The 13,103-nt window shown below is 43.4% G+C and overlaps 1 long non-coding RNA gene across 2 annotated transcripts in view; it reads left to right on the top strand.

The window, feature by feature from the left end:
- Positions 1 to 256: 256 nt before the first annotated feature.
- Positions 257 to 13,103, top strand: part of LOC140703124 (uncharacterized) — a 51,724-nt gene continuing 38,877 nt past the window's right edge. For both annotated transcript variants that reach the window (XR_012082460.2, XR_012082461.2), the window contains exon 1: positions 257 to 1,799. This is a non-coding gene — a long non-coding RNA (uncharacterized LOC140703124). The remainder of the gene's footprint in view (positions 1,800 to 13,103) is intronic.

Genomic DNA, 13,103 nt, shown 5'->3' with positions numbered 1-13,103 from the left:
CCGGAACTTACCTGACCAGATGTAGTGTTTTTAAGAACAAGTTGAAGACTTGGTTCTTCAGGCAGGACTCCCCCCCCCCCCCAATCAATTTCCATCTTGGACTTTGCTTCTTTCTTTTGTCTGGATATTGTTTGTTTTAATTCTTGTTTAATTCTTCCATGATATATAGGCATCCCAGGCTGTACCTTGTCTTCTAAACCATATTTGGAACAAGATTTCAATTTTTCAAAATGCTTCCAGTTTTATGAAGGTGGGATATTGTGCTTCTGTATCCATGATTAAGATCATCAGGAAATGGTCTGATATTGCTGAACAATATAATTCCCGTGTTGCCAGCAGGAAAAAGGATTCCTAGGTTTACATTCCAAATTTACGAAGGATAACACCGCAGTCAAGATGGTTTACTCTACAGAATATCCTCTTCTGCGCACTGTCATTCCCCAAAGGAAAAAGCAGGGAAAATCCCAGTAGCTGACTCTTTAATAAACCACTTAACCACTTCTGACACAAACACAAAACAATCAAATTGCCAACCTCTAGCTCTTCAGCTAGGATTGCAGCCTTAATACAGTACTAGAAGAAGAAGGAGAAACAAATCAGGTGGGTTAATTGAGGATAAGGAGTGACCAGTTAATCAAACTTAAGGCAACAAAGATATGGGGAGGTGTGAAGAGAGAGGTAGTGCAGCCATAAGTAATGCATAGCCTTGCTGAACTTAAACTTCCATGATTGTTCATAGTTGGTAACTACTGGATAGCTCAGTGGTTTAGGTACAGTATATGGCTGTGGATCCAAAGGTTGGGAGTCTGATTTCCCGCTGTGTCTCCTTGACAGGAACTGGACTTGATGATTCATAGTGACCCTTCCAGCTATGCATTTATAAGATATTGGCTATAACACCAGACCAGCGTTCCTGCCTTTGGGGAACTCTGTCATCTGCCATCCCTCTGGCACTGTATGAGAGACAGTGTCCTGGGGGAGTTAGGGCATTGCCTCCTTCGGCCTTGCAGGACTGGGCCCTTGCTGCCTCTGGCTGACCCTCAACATCAGCAACCTGGCTTGGAGGGGAGAAGGGGCTTTATAAGCCAGAGCCTGTGCCAGGGCCCTGCTGGACCAGCATTCCTGCCTTTAGGGGAGTCTTCTTGTCATCTGCCATCCCTCAGTCACTGGGTGAGAGACAGTGTCCTGGGGGAGTTTGTTCTGGACTCCCTCGGCCTTGCAGGACTGGGCCCTTGCTGCTTCTGGCTGACCCACCCCATCCTCAACAACAGCCACCTGGCCTGGAAGGGAGAAGGGGCTTTATAAGCCAGGGCCTTGCCAGACCAGCATTCCTGCCTTTGGGGGAATCTTCTGTGTCATTTGCCATCCCTCGGGCACTGGGTGAGAGAATGTGTCCTGGGGGAGTTTGGCCTTGCCTCCCTCACCCTTGCAGGACTGGGCCCTTGCTGCTTCTGGCTGCCCCTCCCCATCCTAAATATCAGCCACCTGGCTTGGAGGGGAGAAGGGGCTTTAGAAGGGTGTGTTGTTGTCTTTTAATTGTAATTATTGCCATAAGGTTTCATAGAGACCCACAGTGGATCTGAGGGAACAGGAAGGGGGAAGGAGTAGGAGAGGGCAGCCATTGAGGTGGTGCTGGGTAGGGGAAGGAATGGCGGTGGGGGTAGAACATGCCCATATAGAAAAAGAGAGGTTAGATATCTTACATCTATTCCCCTCTTCTAGTCCTATCCCCGACCAGATGGAGCAGGTGTTTATATCAGTAAACCCCCGAGCCACATGGTGCTGTTGATGAATGCCAGGTGAGTACAAAATAAGACTGGCCTCATCCATGATGTAATTCTAGATGAGGGTGCTGACCTGGCATGCATTACTGAGACCTCGGTGGGAGAGGATGGTGGTGTCCCCCTGTCCCAGCTGTGTCTGTCTGGGTACTCGGTCTAGCACCAATGTCGCTTGGAGGGTCAGGGAGTTGCTATAGTCTATAGGAGTTCTGTCTCCTTGACCAGGCTTCCTTTCCCTTTGAGAGGAGGTCTTGAGGGCCTGTATTGTGTGTTGGGCTTATGAGACAGATTAGGGATTCTCTTGGTGTACCACCCACACTGCTGCGTACCAACAGTCTCCCTGCCTGAGCTGAAGAAAGTAGTCTCGGACCTGGTGTTGAGGACTCCTAGGCTGTTGGTGCTGGAGGACCTCAGCATCCATGCTGAGGCTGCCTTGACTAGGGCAGCTCAGGACTTCATGGCCACCATGACAACCATGGGGCTGTTTCAATGTGTCATCAGCCTGATACATGAGAAGGGCCACACCTTGGACCTGGTTTTCTCAACAGGACTAGAAGATGGTGGTTTGAATGTGGAAGGGCTGGTTGTGACCCCATTGTCATGGTCAGACCACTTCCTGGTTGATTCTTTTAGCTTCTTCCCTCTGTACGGGTGGGGGATCTATTAAGATGATCCACCCTCAAAGACAAATGGATCCTGATGGTTTCCTGAAGGCTCTGGAGGATTATTTGTATGATATGGTTGGCGCTCCTGTCGAAACTCAGGTCACCCTATGGAATAGGGAGATGACCCAGGTGGTTGACACGATTGCGCCTAAGCATCCTCTCCCTGCACGAAGAGCCCAGACAGCTCCTTGGTATACTTCTGAACTGCGGGCGATGAAACGAGGGGAGATGGCTGGAGCGGAGGTGGAGGCTTTTAATTGAAATAATATCAACTGTGGCCCTGATGGCAATTTTTAGAGTATCTATTTTAATTGCATTTTACTTGTTTTATCTTTTTATTGTATTTTAATTGTTGTAAGCCACCCAGAGACCTTTGGGTAGAGTGGGCGGCATAGAAGTTAAATTAATTAATTAATTAATAAACTGATAAAACATGCTGTTCAACATAACATGCCAAAGCCAGGTGAGATGTGAATAGATCAAGAATGATTCGTAGCAGGGAGAAACAAAGGTGACTTCTGGTGATTAAGTTAATAGCAGCAGCCAACTGATATTTATTACAGAATACTGTGGTCTGTGAAGTTCTGTTCCTGTTCAACTATTTGAAAACGATGTGTTGTAGTAGGAATGTACAAATAATGTGAGAGAATTTATGAGTTTAGAGGTTATGTGACCATTAGCTACTGGCGAGCCAGATGCTTTTGGGGTGATGATAACAGATATCCAAACAAAAGAAAATACCCTAATAAAAAGGGGAAACATAATATTTGTAAATGCAATTAATAGCAATTTATTCATCTATTTGTATGAAGAAACACAAATTTAAAAATAAGTCATAATGTAAACCCAACAGCACATGATGTATAGGGTCCGCTTCAGCTGTCTGTTCCACCAATCCTGATTCTCATTGTCAGTGGGCAACTTTAAGGCATCATCTTCGCCTTCATCTGGTTCTTTATCTTGGCTCTTTAAATTGGGATGGGAAACGTCGTAGTGCTTAGGTTTTCTGTAGAAAAAAATCATTCCTAGATGAACCATTGTGTATGATCAGTTTCCTCCTGGATGTTATGATAAAAGTTTTCAGTTTCTTCATCTTCAGCATCTGTAAGTGGAGCATAGACTTGGATTATGGTTATGTTGATGGGTTTCCCCAAAGTTTGATTTATATTTTCTGGGCAGACTTTGCATTCAAGCCCCTAAGTGCCTGTGCTACACCTTGCCTCCGCATTAGAGCCACTCCATTTCTTCTGAGTTTGCCATTTCCACAGTAACATACTTTGTAGTTCTCTAACTGAAATTGTTTCAGTCCACTCCACTTTAGTTCACTGAACCACAACAATATTTAAATGCTCCATTTTTTACTTTATGGTTTCCAGTTTATCTTGATTCATTTTTCTCATATACCATGTTCCAATTGTTTGTGTTGTGGAGCACTGGACTATCCTTTCACATCTGTGTACATAGAGTAGCTATTCATCAGCTACTAGAGATCCTTCCAGCTTTAAATTTGTTGCAACATTAGAAACAATGCTATTCATGCTTGTACTTTCCCATTTCCCAGTAGCTGATTGAGTGTTTTCCAATCTAGGAGTCTCATCTTCTAGGCTATCTTGTTTCACATTGAACTGTCTCATAGGGTTTTCAAGGTAAGAAAAGTAAGAAATGTATTCACGAAGGCTTTCATGGCCGGGATCTAATGGCTCTTTGGCCATGTTCTGAAGGTTGTTTTTCCTAACGTTTCACCAGTCTCTGTGGCTGGCATCTTCAGAGGACAGCACTCTGGTGTAGTTGGCTTGGGAGAAACTTCAGCAGTGGTTTACCATTGTTTCCTTCTGGGCAGGACTAGCAAAAGCTAGTTTGAATGTCACTGCCATTGTCTGTGAAAGATCCTCCATCAGCGTCACCTTCAGATACTGCTGCTGCCCAGTAACTACTCTCCAGAGGTTTCTTCACCTACATCACAATTGGAACTGTCCATTCTCTTCTGCTGATGTGGTCATTACCCTTGAAGAGGGTGGGTGCATCTTAGTCTGGTTCCTCAGCTATGAACATTCTGCCTTGGGTAACTCTGCTTAGGAGTCCATGCTTATAATGGACTCTAGCTTCCTGATGGCATTTCCATCATTCAGAATCAAAGTTTGGCTATTCCACAGTTGTCTGAAATTTAGGAGACAAATTCCACCACATAACATTATCAGTTGCATATCAAGTCACACAACTCAGTATGCAACCAACAGTGTCTATGATCATTTCTTATTTCTTAGCTTGGGGTAATTTGCCTCCAAAACCTACACCATTTGTGCTATTCCAAAATAACTAAAGAAGAAGATCTGGACCAGAATAAAATAAAATAAGGAAAATGGTGGAAAGCCTCATCCAAGATAAAATATTTAAACACATAGAAGAACAAGCCTTGCTGAGGGTAAATCAGCATGGTTTCTGTAAGGGTAAGTCTTGAATCACAAACCTTTTAGAATTCTTTGAAAAGGTCAACCGGAATGTGGATATGGGTGAAACAGTGGATATTGTCTATCTGGATTTTCAGAAGGCATTTGGCACGGTCCTTCACCAAAGGCTGCTGAGAAAACTCCACAGTCAGGGGATAATAGGACAGGTCCTCTTATGGATTGAGAATTGGTTGAGAACCAGGAAACAGATATTAGGTGTCAATGGGCAATTTTCAAAAGGGAGAGAGGTGAAGAGCAGTGTGCCCCAGGGATCTGTCCTAGGACCAGTGCTATTCAGCCTGTTCATAAATGACCTGAAGAGAAGGATAAGCAGTGAGCTGGCCAAGTTTGCAGATGACATGAAACTTTTCCAGGTGGTGAAAACTGGAAGGAATTGTGAAGAGCTCCGGAAGGATCTCTCCAAACTGGGAAAATGGGTGAAACAGTGGATATTGTCTATCTGGATTTTCAGAAGGCAAAATGACAAATGTGTTTCAATATAAGAAAATGTAAAGTAATGCACATGGGGGGGGATCAAAGCTTTAGCTATCAGCTGATGGGTTCTGAGCTGTCTGTGACAGATCAAGAAAGATCTTGGTGTGCTGGTGGACAGCTCGATGAAGGTGTTAACCCAGTGTGTGGTGACAGTGAAGAAGGCCACTTCCATGCTACTCGTATGTATCATTAAAAATGGATTGAAAGTAAAACAGACAACATTATAATGGCATTGTACAAAATGCTGGTAAGGCTGCACCTGGAGTATTGTGCACAGTTCTGGTTGCCACACCTCAAAAAAGACAGTGGAACTGGAAAAGTGCAGAAGAGAGTGACTAAAATGACTTGGCTGGGGCACCTCCCTTATTGTGGGAGGAACGGCTATAGCAGTGATGGCGAACCTTTCTGAGCCCAAGTGCACAAACTGAAAAAAAAAAACACAAAAAATCCAGTGGGGGGTGAGTGGCAGCGGAAGCAGTAGGGGGAATCCCAGGCACGGTGGTGCCTCCAGACCCTACTCTGGATCCGCCTCCAGTTGTGCCCAACCCCACCACTGCCTATAGCTCAGCCGGCCCACTGAGGGCAGACTGTTCCAAAGGTGAGAGGCCACTGCCAACAAGGCCTGGTTTCTTGTTCTTTCTCTCTGGTCCTCCCTCGGCGTTAGGCCCCTTAGCTGCCCTTCCTGGCTAGAATGAGTGATTTGGGTAGATCTAGGTGGGAGGAGGCGTCCCACTAAATATCAAGGTCCTAAACCTTTTAGGGCTTTATATGTCATCATTAACACTTTGAAATCAATGTGGAAACGAACAGGCAGCCAATGCAAGGCAGCCAGAGTGCGGGAAATATGCTGATATTTTCTCATCCCACTGAGAAGTCTGGCCACTCATTCTCCACCATTTGAAGCTTCCGCATCAATCTCAAAAGTAGCCCCACATAGAGTGCATTACAGTAGTCTAAACCTGAGACTACAAGTGCATGGACCAGAGTGGTGAGTGCCCCAACATCATGATAGGGACACAGCTGGGCAATCTGCTAGAGATGGAAATAGGCAGAGCGGACCACTGACACCACCTGGGTTTCCATGGTGTGTGCCAGATCCATATGGACCCCCAAGCTGCGAACCTCACTCTTCACAGTGAGAGTCACTCCCCCAAAGGAGAGGGAGTTTCCCAAACCACCAGTGGAGGGGCCACCCACCCTCAGGACCTCCGTCTTGTCCAGGTTCAGCCTCAGTCCATTCTCCTGCATCTATTGCAGTACAGCCTCCAGGCAGCGCTGAAGGGACAGAACAGCATCCACTGAGGTAGGTGAAAAGATGTAGAGCTGGGTGTCATAAGCATACTGGTGACATGAAGCCCCACGCCCCCTGATGACCCCACCCAGCATCCTCATGTAGATATTAAGCAGTATTGGGGAGATAATCGAGCCCTGCGGAACCCCACAATTGAGGCTCCACGGGGCCGAAACACTCCCCAAGCTGTACTCTCTGAGGACAGTTGTCCAAGAAGGATCAGAGCCAGGCAAGCACAAAATCACCGATTCAGTAAGTTCAGTGAGTAAGTTGTGACTTACTACTACATTTCAGCCAATCATAGACAAAAAAACCCACTAAAACAGTTCTGGACAGGGTGAGAAACAATATTTTCTGCATGACAGTAGATTATCAAAAGTGCGGCTTGCTAGACTGTCATACAGTATTGATATTTTTCATCTTTAGGGCTTTCTTTGATGACTATTTGCTATTTGTATTGATACCAAAACAATCATATTAAAAATGAAAAATACAGATAAATGAGAAGCTACCAAGAATTGGCATTGGGGGCCTACAAATGGAAGAAATGTGTGTTCACTTGAGATATTATTATCAGGTTATAACCTGTACTCTTTTTAAAGAATTGATTTGATGAACATTAAAGCTTTTCCCAGCTCTAGCTTTGTGATTTGTGAGAACAGCAATTGCTTAGACCAAAAATGACTGAGCACCTTAATGCTTCCTTGAATTACATCTATGATGAGGATAAAAAGATTGCTTTGCCCCTTGGTATGTGTTTTTAAAAAACTGATATTCAAGTGGCTTTAGAGCAAATTGGAGTTGAGAGAATGCTTACATATAAATCATAGACAATCAATGTCAGAAGGTTGAAGAACTGATATAGTATCCACTTCGCACTGGAGAAGATTTTTCAGTTTCGATTCAAAGTGGTTTCAAATAGATTGTGATTCAACTACTGTATCTTGTTATAGCTCTTCTAGATACAGTGGTGCCTCGCTTAGCGAGGTTAATCCGTTCCGGATTAACCCTCGCTCAGCAAATCCATCGTTAAGTGAAATAAAAAAGCCCATAGGAACGTATTAAAACTGATTTAATACGTTCCTATGGACTTAAAACTCACCGTTCTGCGAGTTTCCTCCATTGCGGCGGCCATTTTGGATGCCTTGTTAGCGAGGCAAAACAGCGGTCGCCATTTTGTTTTAGCGGCGGCCATTTTGGAACCGCCGATCAGCTGTTCGCTATGCTTTGATCGCGTCCGCGCGATCATTGCATAGCGAAAAAAGCCCATAGGGGCCATCGCTGAGCGAACGCTCCAGCGATGGCCCGGGACCCCGCATTCGCTATGCGAGGCACCACTGTACTTAGAACACTATGAACCTAGAATAAAGGATAGCAGAAGAAAAGCAGGATCTGATAGCAGAGTGGAGGAATTCATATTAAAATAAGGATGTTTTAGGTTTAAGTGTGTTGAAATTAATTTCTAGTTCATTCTGGAAAAACCAACAGTCCTGTTTGGATTCCCCAAGAAAAAATGCTTACCACTAGTGTAAACCTTGCTTGTTTCCAATAAGTCACAGTTGCCTGGTTTAAGTAGAGTACAGAAAAGTCATGATCTTCTCACTAAACTACAGTGGTGCCTCGCATAGCGAGCGCCTCGTTTAATGATGAATCCGCATAGCGATGTGGATTTAGCGATCGCAAAAGCGATCGCATTCCGACGTTTTGAATGGGCGAAATTTGCATTGCGATGATCGGTAACCGTTTCGCTTACTGATCTTCGCATTGTGATGTTTCCCCAACAGCTGATTGGCGGTTCCAAAATGGCTGCCGGATGAAGAAAATGGCTGCCTGCAACATTTTCGCACCCTGCCCTCGCTTACCGAGGCAGCGAAAATGGCGGCCATATGGGGAATCTTTGCATAGCGGTGAGTTTTTCCCCCATAGGAATGCGTTAAACAGGGTTTAATGTGTTCCTATGGGATCCCCCCCCCCGCATAGCGACGTTTCCGGATAGTGACGATTTATCTGGAACGGATTATCGTCGCTATGCGGGGCACCACTGTAGATGTTTCTGAGCTCCCTCACTGCATCTCTCAAGGAAGTTAATAATAGCAAAGGCAAAATCCTGGAGAGATAATGGTAGTAAGTATTCTGCATATAAGTTAAATAAGCCGGGGGACAATATACAGCCCTGTCGTACTCCTTGTCATACAACCAATCAGTTGTTCCATATCCAGTTCTAACTGTTGCTTCCTGTTCCCTGTATAGGTTTCTCAGGAGATAGATAAGGTGATCAGGCACTCCCATTTCTTTAAGGACTTGCCACATTGTCTTTAAGGACTGTGGTCCACACAGTCAAAGGCTTTTGCATAGTCAATGAAGCAGAAGTAAATATTTGGCTTTCTCTCTGGCTTTCTCCATAATCCAGCGCATGTTAGCAATTTGGTCTCGAGTTCCTCTGCCCCTTCGGAATCCAGCTTGTACTTCTGGGAGTTCTCGGTCCACTTACTGCTGAAGCCTACCTTCTAGGATTTTGAGCATAACCTTGCTAGTGTGTGAAATTAGTGCAATTGTACAGTAGTTGGAGCTTTCTTTGGCATGGCCCTTCTTTGGGATTGGGATGTAGACTGATCTTTTCCAGTCCTCTGGCCACTGTTGAGTTTTCCAAACTTGCTGGCATATTGAATGTAGCACCTTAACAGCACCATCTTTTAAGATTTTAAATAGTTCCACTGGAATGCCATCACCTCCACTGGCCTTGTTGTTAGCCATGCTTTCTAAGGCCCACTTGACTTCACTCTCCAGAATGTCTGGCTCAAGGTCAGCAACCACATTATCTGGGTTGTCCGGGATATCCAAATCTTTCTGATATAATTCCTCTGTGTATTCTTGCCACCTCTACTTTATGTCTTCTGCTTCTGTTAGCTCCCTCCCATTTTTGTCCTTTATCATGTCCATCTTTGCACAAAATGTTCCTCTAATATCTCCAGTTTTCCGGAGCAATTCTCTGGTTTTTCCTTTTCTATTATTTTCCTCTATTTCTTTGTGTTGTTCATTTTCTCTGCTATTTCTAAGGCCTCATTGGATAGCCACTTTGCTTCTTTGCATTTCCTTTTCTTTTGGGATGGTTTTTGTTGCTGCCTCCTGTACAATATTACGAGCCTCTATCCAAAGTTCTTCAGGCACTCTGTCCACCAAATCGAGTTCCTTAAATCTGTTCTTCACTTCCACTGTGTATTCATAAGGGATTTGGTTTAGATTATACCTGAGTAGCCCAGTGGTTTTTCGGACTCTGTTCAGATTAAGCTTGAATTTTGCTATGGGAAGCTGATGATCAGAGTCACAATCAGCTCCAGGTCTTGTTTTTGCTGACTGTATAGAGCTTCCCCATCTTTGGCTGCAGAGAATATAATCAATCTGATCTCGACATTGCCCGTCTGGTGATTTCCATGGATAGAGTTGCCTCTTGTGTTGTTGGAAAAGAGTGTTTCTGATGACCAGCTTGTTCTCTTGACAAAACTCCATTAGCCTTTGCCCTGCTTCGTTTTGAACTCCAAGGCCAAACTTCCTTGCTGTTCCTTTTATCTCTTGATTCCCTACTTTAGCATTCCAATCCCCTAGAATGATAAGAACAACTTTCTTTGGTGTCAGTTCTAGAAGGTGTTGTAAATCCTCATAAAATTGTTCAATTTCAGCCTCTTCAGCATTTGTGGTTGGTGCATAAACTTGGATTACTGTGATGTTGAAAGGTCTGCCTTGGATTCGTATTGACATTATTCTATCATTTTTGAGATTATATCCCATTACAGCTGTTCCCACTCTTTTGTTGACTATGAGGGCTACTCCATTCCTTCTACGGGATTCTTGCCCACAATAGTAGATATTATAATCATCTGAGTGGAATTCATCCATTCCTGTCCATTTTAGTTCACTGACACCCAGGATATTGATGTTTATTCTTGCCATCTCCTGTTTGACCACCTCCAGCTTCCCAAGGTTCATAGATCTTACATTCCAGGTTCCTGTGCAGTATTTTTCTTTGCAGCATCGGACTTTCCTTTCACTTCCAGGCACGTCCACAGCTTAGCGTCCTTTTGGCTTTGGCCCAACCACTTCATTAGCTCTGGAGCTACTTGTCCTTGTCCTCCGTTCTTCCTCAGTAGCATGTTGGATGCCTTTCGACCTGAGGGGCGCATCTTCCAGTGTCATATCTTTTAGCCTTTTGTTTCTGATCATGGGGTGTTCTTGGCAAAGATACTGGAGTGGTATTGCCAATTCCTACTCCAGGTGGATTGCTTTTAGTGAGAACTCTCCACTATGACCTGTCCATCTTGGGTGTCCCTGCACAGCATATCCCATAGCTTCTCTGAGTTACTCAAGCCCCTTCGCTATGACAAGGCAACAATCCAGGAAGTGGGGGGGTTTCTAGTCTTACTGCACCCCAAAGAGGCACAGTAGTTAGATGTTGCTCAGGTGCCTCCTTCTTCTGAGACAACTAAAAGTAGAAGCAGCAAAATGATGATGGGAAGCCCCTTTCGCTTTACTGCAGCTTTCTAGATATGCCAGCCATTGACAGTGGGCTTACTGTAGTGAATCACATCTGGAGAGTGCCACATTGTGTGAAGCTGCATGCCTTCCTGGATTAAGTCATTCCTTCCCATTCCTTCTTTCGAGTCAATAGGAGCAAACCACAGCAGCCAATTACAACCAGGGGTTCTATTATCTACCCTGATACTCTTGGCCACTAGATTATCTCAGTCAGTTGTTGCCGTTTGCTTCACCTCAATAGCATTTTGATGGATTACAACTTAAATGTAAGACAATTTATTATACTCCAAATTAGAGCATTTGCCCTTATTTATTTATTTTTAATGGGGACAAAGAGTCTTGACTTATTCTGAGATATAATAACCAGTAAAGATGATCCATTAGAGTTGTCTACATCAGTGTTTTGTTGCTTTTACTACAGGCATTTTAATTTTCTTTAGGTTTGGGGGTATAAGTTTAATTATTTTAAGGTAGGGTCTAATCTGTGAGAATAATGGATTAAATCCTGGAGACATATATGCATTTCAGTGGTGCTACTTCCATCAAATATGCTTTGGATAGATTACAGCCATAGCATGATTTATAGATGGATACCACTTTTCGCTGATACTTTAATATCAGGAGAAATTGATAATAAATGTAGTCACAATTTGGTTGATATACTGTATATAACTGATGTATGATCAGAGAAGGAAAGGAACATAAGTGGGATTTGTTGAATGGAACTAGTCATATTTACAATTGATGGATTGAGGTGGAAGTACAGAAACTTGATGAATGAGAAAAACAGTGGGGAAGAGTATTATTATACTACAAAGAATTAAGGTAGTGTTCATAGTCAGAAAGTTCAAAAAAGGGATGGGATTGTTCTTGCAATACAGGGCAGATGTGCAAAAAATTGGTGTCAACAAATTAAGGAATTGATTGCTGTTAAAGTACATCAACTCGTCAGACTTTGCAGTCACCATGGAAAAATTTTCTTTACTGTAGCTTCCCCATTTATTTTGATGGAGGAAACAGATCTGCATATGTGATTCGTGGGCTGTATGATTTTGTTTCAGCAGCTGTTGCAAAATCTCATGCGCAAGAGATTTTTTGACACAAAAGAGGAATACACCGTGCTCTGAATTTTATGGAAAACAGAATAATTTCCCTTCTGGACTAATGTAACATTTTGACAGCATAAAGATGTATTTATCCAGCACTGTATTCACTTAAATGTGTACACATATTGTGTGTGTGGGGGTTAAAAAAAGAAACCCAACAGCATCTCCTGAAATAAAGGAAAAATGATTGGTGGTTTATTGCTTAACCATCTATTGAGGTTGTGTTTATTGCTTAACCATCTAGGACTGTTCCTCTTAGAAGATGTATACAAAAGGGGTGGAATAAAAGTTTTTCCTTTTCCTAATGACTGAATGGTTGATGTCTCTCACATCAGTGTATTATTGTGCATGTATCCTGCTTATATACAACAATACACACCAATATTATCAGACAAATTCAGTTAGTAATCACAGCAGTGCATACAGGTTCAGAAAGTGTATCAATGCATGTTGAATAGCATGCCGTTAAATTTTGAACTGCAGGGGAGAAAAGTCCTGATGAAATTTATCAATGAATGCAAACTGTTCATCTCAACAGATGAGTTGGTTTGTGTAACATGATGTGACAGATTGCATCTAATTGATTGGGTGCTGGGGTACAACTCAGACACACAGTTAGGGCATGACCAAGCATACAACCTAGAAATCCCATGCATCTCATCAATTAGCTGCAGTTAGCTGTGGGATGTTATGCAGATCTTATATGAACAACAGTCAGATTCTTGTCACATTACCTAAACCTGGATTGCTGCCTAGCGTAACCCATCCTACAGCCCTGTTCTTCCACG

This window comes from Pogona vitticeps, chromosome 1 (genome assembly GCF_051106095.1).
Source record: "Pogona vitticeps strain Pit_001003342236 chromosome 1, PviZW2.1, whole genome shotgun sequence".
Lineage (NCBI taxonomy): Eukaryota > Metazoa > Chordata > Lepidosauria > Squamata > Agamidae > Pogona > Pogona vitticeps.
The sequence above is the reverse complement of the archived record's forward strand: the minus strand, read 5'-3'. Positions and strand labels throughout refer to the sequence as shown.